The sequence below is a fragment of the Tiliqua scincoides genome, chromosome 2 (genome assembly GCF_035046505.1).
Source record: "Tiliqua scincoides isolate rTilSci1 chromosome 2, rTilSci1.hap2, whole genome shotgun sequence".
Lineage (NCBI taxonomy): Eukaryota > Metazoa > Chordata > Lepidosauria > Squamata > Scincidae > Tiliqua > Tiliqua scincoides.
The window spans coordinates 45,031,016-45,038,404 of NC_089822.1; the positions used below are offsets into that span (position 1 = coordinate 45,031,016).

At 41.3% G+C, this 7,389-nt stretch overlaps 1 pseudogene; it reads left to right on the forward strand.

The window, feature by feature from the left end:
- Positions 1-6,811: 6,811 nt before the first annotated feature.
- LOC136643462 (5S ribosomal RNA) lies at positions 6,812-6,931 on the forward strand (annotated as a pseudogene).
- The last annotated feature ends 458 nt before the right edge of the window (positions 6,932-7,389 follow it).

The window sequence follows — 7,389 nt, forward strand, 5'->3', positions numbered from 1 at the left end:
ATGGACAAGTTGCAAATGTTGATCTCAGGCCATTATGGGGCTACTGGTGGGCTCTGTCCCTTTATCATTGGGTTCATGGTACCAGATACCCCCTCCATTTTCCAAGGTTTGGAGTTGTTGTGATATCACCAGGCCCCACCTCAGAAGCTCTGGGTCTTTTTGTTTTGATGAATCCAACCTGATGGTCCTGAGAAAGACCTCTTCCCACACATATTTATAAGTCTATATAGAATTCACTTCTTCAGTAGGAAGTATAATTTTCACTGAAGGATATTTCAAAGCAGCCCATAATTTCATTTAGGACCATTGTTAACATTTGCATTGTCTGCGCATAAATATATACATCAGAAGAGATTTGGTTTGGTATGTAAGTGTGTTTCTTGTAACAGACTCCCTTGTTCTGATGCTTGTCTTCATTGAAAAGCAAAAGGGTTGGTCTGGTTTGGTGAATTTTATCCTTCTTCCAATGGCATTGAGGTTTAGTAGCACCAGTTAGTAAAGGCAAACTAATGTAATGAATGCATCCACGATAGACACACCAAACACAAACTCATGATTCTTTCTTATCCAACAAATATTAGTCTAAATTTTTTTTAAAAACTACACACACAAAAACCTTTAAGGGAGCTAAGAAAATTACAGAATACAACACTGAAAAATTCCTTATGATTTCAGCAAGAATTTGGAGGAAACTCTGGAGAGAAATATACCAACCCACCACTGTGAAAAACATCATCAATATGTTACAGCAACAAGAGATACCTATAATTAAGTCAACCGAAATGTATGAGCGCCAAATTATATGCTTCTATTTTTAACCACAATTGTCCATTAGCATTAGCTTGCAAATGCAGTAAAAACTTCATAGCAAAATGAAAAGATACATGGTTTATCAGAAATATTTGGCTTTTAAGCTCCACAAAAGGACAATAAACAACTCCTAGGTGTAAAATGCAATTGAAAACCTTCAAACTTAGAGAATAATATTTTCAATAATGAAAATAACCCTAAGTGGATCTAACTGTTGAACTTTCTACATTGTGGGGTAAAGAAAAGAAAAAGACTATAAAATAAGAAAATACGAAGATTAAAAATGTAAGATAGTGGCTTTTTGTTTATTTACTAATGCTTACAAAATTGTGTTATATAACACATGAGAAATATGCCATGACCAAACATTGCTAAATTATCTTTCAATTAAGCCTTTTGCCCCTTGTACCATTCCTGTTTTGAGGTCTCGCCCCAAAAATTTTATCTGCCTTCACATCTTGGTCTCCTCTAGTGGTCGATTCATGAAGTCCTGGATAGCCTTGTTTAAAGGCACCCACTTGCTGATCGAGGTTGTCAGTGCAGTAATCCATCTGGAAGAAAAGGAAAGCTGTAGCTGATCATGGAATGAATAGCATTTGTGTAGCTGCAAGATAAACAGGGCTTGGAATAATATTTCATTAATACGGCATATATGCAGTCTTGCCTTAGTGCAGCCATTTTCAGCCACTGTCTGGTGGCACACAGGTGTGCCGTGAGTGGTCCACAGGTATGCCACAGGAATTTAGGGACAGTCATTTATTAGTAGGGCCAATGGGGATGCGATCCCCCCACTGGTAGCATGGTGTGCCTTGGCCATTGTCAGAAAACAGATGGTGTACCTTGACAATTTTTGTGCCTTGTAAGTGTGCCGTAAGAGGAAAAGGTTGAAAATCAGTGCCTTAGTGGATACGACACCAAATGTGGCTGTAGCATGGAAAAATGTAAAAACTATCTCTAGGAGGATTACAGTGTAGCCAAGGTTTTAAAAAATATGCCATAGGTTTCTTCATCCCTCCCCCTTTGGGTTCACTACACTGTATACTACAAATACTAACTCTTTTGTTCCATTGGTCCAGGCTTCTCTTTTAAAAATAATGTGGAAAGCTTTATCTGGGATGCTAGAGTCAAAAGACTGACCCTGTAGTTAATCTGGTGAAACTTCCAGAGAGCAGTATTTTCAAACATTGGAGGAGGGGGAATCTGCAGTGGGGGTGGGAGGGCATTGGTCCTTTAATGCAGGGGTCTCCAAACCCCGGCCCGGGGGCCAGACGCGGCCCGCAGCAAGCCTCTTTCTGGCCTGCGGCTAACCTCTTGTCCCCTGAAAGCCTCTGGCCCACTCAACTGAATATGACCAGAACTGTGCTCTGATTGTGTCTGAAGGGTGTTCTGAGGGCCAGAGAGGTGGAATGAATGAGTCCATTCATTCATTTATTCACTCATCTAAGTTCAATCTCTAATTTATTTATTTAAATTTTATATTTAAATTTCTTTTCCGGCCCTCCACACCATGCCAGATATTTGATGCGGCCCTCTGGCCAAAAAGTTTGGAAACCCCTGCTTTAATGGGTGCACCACCTGTCCAACCCCTGATGCTATCCATTGCCAATCAAGCAATGCTGCCTGATGAGTTGAATATTTTGACTTCACTAGAATTCACCATGTCCTGGAAAAGTTGCCACTCCAACAAAACTTCCCAGGGAGACTAACATGAAGCTGTAGCAATGAGAATTTACTAGTAAGTGTAAATTCTTTCTAATAAGCATGACTGCCTTTGTTCAGGACTCAGTTGGAAACAAGGTTTTCTTTCTCACTGCAGATGTTGAGTTAGCATCACTAAGCTATGAGGATTGTGTTCTTGCCAATTACTGGTGTGTCACTGTGGTCACTGTGCATTTGAAATTTGTTTAGAAATGTCATATACTGTACATGCCTCTTGCATTAAATGGCCTTTTGTTCTATTGGTGTCATACTTTCTGCTCTCATCTGATTAATATCTATAGCTAAGGAAAGGTGCAAAGATGCAGGTAGAAACAGTCTAGGATAGCAGTTCCCAAACTCTCCTGGAGTTTAGGAACTGTTGTAAGTCTTTGCAGGGGAGGGAGAAAGGCAGAGATGTGATCCCCAGGATTGTGTTGCTGCCAGGGACAAAAAAAGCTTTTTTGACTTACCTCTGCCTGTGCTGGCCTCTGGGGGATGTGAGGAGCCCCGCAGATGCCTCCATGGGGCTCCCCAAGTCTGTGATTAACTAAAAATAGCAATTGGAAACGACTTCTGGTTTCATGATTGAAAACCAGAAGTGGTTTCCAATTGCTATTTTTTAGTTAATCAGAGTTGGGGAGCCCCGTGATTCTGTGGGGCTCCCCGCACCCCTCCAGAGGCCAGCACTGATGGAGGTAAGTAAAAGTCCCCTTTGTCCCTGGCAGTGGCATGATCCTTAAAGGGGCAGATACAGGGGTTCCCTTGCTGGTGAGTCACAACCCACCACTTTGGGAACCACTGGTCTAGGAAGACAATATCAGAGTATTTATTAACATCTGGAGAAAGATGAGGTCACCTTACCTTTTGTTTTCATTCACACTTTCTGCACATAAGTAGAAAGTTTTGAACTCTTCAGATGGGGGTTTAGCTTCGATCACAGACCTCCTGGAGCCAAGGGCCTGTTCACTCACAGTGTAGCCCTGCAAGTAAATCCCACCTAGAAAAAGGAAGAGGAGTTATATCGCTGTGGTACAGCACATATTTTTGCAAGCTGAAACTCCCAGTTCAACCTCCGGTACCTCCAGTAGGGGGTACTGCTGCCAGTTGGGGTTGGCAATAGGGGGACAGATTTTATATTCGATGTAAGGCCGATTCACATACTGCTAAACAGATTAGGCTTCTTTTCCTTAGGAAGCAACCTCAAGGTGTTGTTAGGCCCACTGAGTTCTCTTAAACATTCTTCCACTTTTTTTCTTGCTGTCCCTCAATTCTTTGTAGGAACTTTCTAGGATGTTTTTTTTATGTGCGCATAGATGGACAATATGTACGTGCATCGTCATAAAGAAACACTGTCATAAGGATAGAAGCTACCATGAGAAGCAGGGCTCCTAAAATGGCAGGTAAAGGTGATGAGCTGGTTTGAGCTGATTTGGGCTGGTCCCCAAATGACTAACTGTCCAATTCTATCCTTTGCCCCGCTATACCATGCAGCCACACCAACAGAGCACACACTGCTAGCTATTGGGGGTGGGTGGGACAGGAAGTATGTAAAAAATTTTTTTATTTACACCCTGATAAGCTGCCTGATTGTGTATAGGTCTTCTCAGACATACACCAGCCATGGTTACTGTTTGACCTCCTGGCACTGTTGGTCCCATTTCTAACTAGCTTGAATCCACTGGATTCAGACGTACATTCTGTGTCGTCCCTCCCCCCCCCTGCATTTTCACAACAAATGTTCCTGCTTCACATTGTTGACTTGACTTTTTGTGTTAACCAGGAAAAACAAACAACAATGATAAGAATGGCTACCTACCAAGGGCATGTGTAGAACGTATGCTGGCATAAAAGTACAAACAGCCGTCTTTTAAAATGCAGTAATGTTGAATCCATGTATCTTTGTTTTTGTCCAGCTGGTGAAGGAGCCCCAGGCACTCTGGGTTTTTGATAGCAAGTGGTGGAAGGCTTGTGTTGTGGATGGTGACATCAACCCATACATGGTTCTATAATTTGGAGTAAGAAAAGAAGCTGCTTTTTCCACTGGTAAAGATGCTAGCTCCACTTAAGCTTTTCTAAAGAGTTGAAAGTTGCAGTCATTGGGCATATTGAGATAGCAGGTGACAATATCGTTCTTTAAAATCCTTCTTGGTAATTCTTAAGGCATTTACTCTGGCATGTTAGTGTTGATTCTTCCATCAGAAGAACACATCTGCTTCACACAGTTGTTTGAATTATCCCATTATTTTACAGATCATCTTATGGTCATGACTTCTAATTTTACATTAACCACCATGTTCTATAAGGCTTGTGCCTCAAAACCTAGAGCCTTCCATTTTAGGTTATCTAAACAAACATCCATTTCATAAGTAAGAAACATATCTGACCAAATAATTTCAGGTGGGGATGGAATTTAGGAATTAATTTTTAAGCAGTATTTAATGTTTAAGCTCTTTAATAATTCTGACAAGCACCCACCACACATCTTAGGATAAAGATTTGAAAGATGTGCAGGTGAAACCCAACATCAGACAGCATTTTTGGGCATAAATATGTACAGAGATTCAAGCATTCCCATAGGTGTTGTCAAGTGCTCTGCCATGGGCACAAAGCATGACTAAGCATATTGTTGTAAACATCTCTAGTTAAGGTTGTCCTCTGAGTCACGGTGCCTGCCTGTTGTGAAATGTTCAGACAAATGGTTTGTTGAAAGTATTCCTGAATCAGGCTGGCAAACAAGAGTCAGTCCAAACAGCGGCTAGCTTTATGCCTAAACATTATGTGAATCAATGCAATGTGTGCAAACAAAGGGTCCCTTTGAAAAACATACTCCTAGTACCATCTCTATGAAATCAAAACAATACATCATAACTACGGACTAGGATTAGATTGGATATGACATTCTAACTCAGGAAGATTATTCGGGCTATGAACTTTTTGAACTAGAGGAAAATAACTTGTGTGCATGTTAATCTCAGAATATATCATGAGAATCCTTGTGCAAAACTGCTTGAAGCTAAATTAATAACAATAACAATAACAATAACTATTTTTTGTGAGCCATCATTTAGCACAAAGCTCCCAGGCTAGAGTCAAACGAAATAAGCAAATGGCAGAAAATCAGAGGCATTTTGCTTTAGTTTATTTAAACGTGCGTATGTACATGCTAATTTGCTTTGCTTTGCTATTTTGATTAAAATAAAATAATTAAACTGAAATTTAAATTCTCTAAGTATTTTTGCCATTTTCAGCTAATTTAATGTAAGTATAAGGTTAAATACTGAGACCTAAAGACAGAATTTAGGTAGGCTGGGCCCATCTTTTAAATTGCATTGACTAGGCCTGTTCAGGTCCTCTCTGAATTACACACTGCAGTTGTCTCACTAGTGACATCTTTGACAATCCAGGTATTTTTCTATTGCCACCTGGAGGGGGAAGGTATGAATGAGGTATGCATAGCTCATTATGTGGAACAGGTTAAAAACTGTAACAGGACTCTTGGGAATCGGGACTGGTTGCCATCCCATGAGGAAATACATAAAAAAGGTCACTTAGCAAGGATAAATTGCTCAGATGACTAAGCTGCGTACCAGATAATTCTTTCCATTCCCCCCCCCCCACAGCTGAGTCAAACCTCTGCGCACTAAAGCTAATGGGCTTGTTTTGTTTACAAATTTGTAAGTAGTGTATCAACATGTGTCTTTGTTCAGCTGAAGTCCTTGGAGAGAATCCTTACAATACTGAGCATGCCCTGGATAATTTGCTTTCCTTTAAATCACATTATTTGTCCCTGATCCTTGATGAGCTTGTGAAGAAGGAATGAGTTAACTTCAGGAAATATTGTGAGCTGCATGTTTCCCCTGTGAACTGAGTACCTTCTGGGAAGTTTTGCAAGAGAGGATTGCAGTGATGTAGAGTACATTAGCAGAACAGATACCCGGCTCTTAGTCTCATTAGGATGACATAGTGTCAGTACTTTGCTGTATGGCGCCATTGAGCTTGAGCAGAGGAGAATGACTGTCCTTTGGAAAGGGAGGTCTTGCTATTTATGTTAAGCATTTCAGGGAGGCTTGTCCGGCTAAAAAGAATTATAATTTTGCACTCATGTTTCTGCCCTTTTTAAAAAAGAGAAAATACGAATTGTAAAGCAAAGATGACTAATTATCTGTAGTTATTCACCTGAATGAAGGGGGAAAAGGCACCCTAAACAATAGTATGGCATAAAAGAGTAAAAATCCCAAAAAAAAACCCCTTCAGAAACAAGTAGAAGAAATTATGTCTATGGGTCCAAAAAGCCACTCATTTTATCGGCAGGTACACTCTCCCTGCACATGCCTGATCTCATCTGATCTCGGAAGCTAAGCAGGGTCAGGTCTGGTTAGTACTTGGATGGGAGACCGCCTGGGAATACTGGGTGCTGTAGCTTATACCATAGTCTTTCGAGACTGAAGGTTGCCAACCAACCACACTCTCATAGACATGATCAGTGAAAGTCACATGCACAGGTTAAGACATGGCATGTAAAGGCTATTGTATAATTCTAGAGCAAAGGAAAACAAATGCCCAGTCCATCTGCACAAAAACCCCTGAGAGTATATCAGCATTGGGGCAGCCCAATCCTAAGCTGCCCTGGCACCGCACAGTGGTGGTGCTAAAATAGTTCCTGCTGTATCCTGCAGGGTCATAGCAACCACCAAGGGTCCTCACGGTAAGGAAACATTGGTTCCCTTACTCTGTGTACAACTCCAGTAGCCCCAATGGGTCTACTCAGATCGTTGCCAGCTGCTGAGCTGGTGCAGAACTGAGAAGACCTGTGTCAGTCTCCATGGCTCGTGAGGGGGGGGGGGTTACAGGATTTAGCGGCAGCCTCTGCTGCAATCCCTG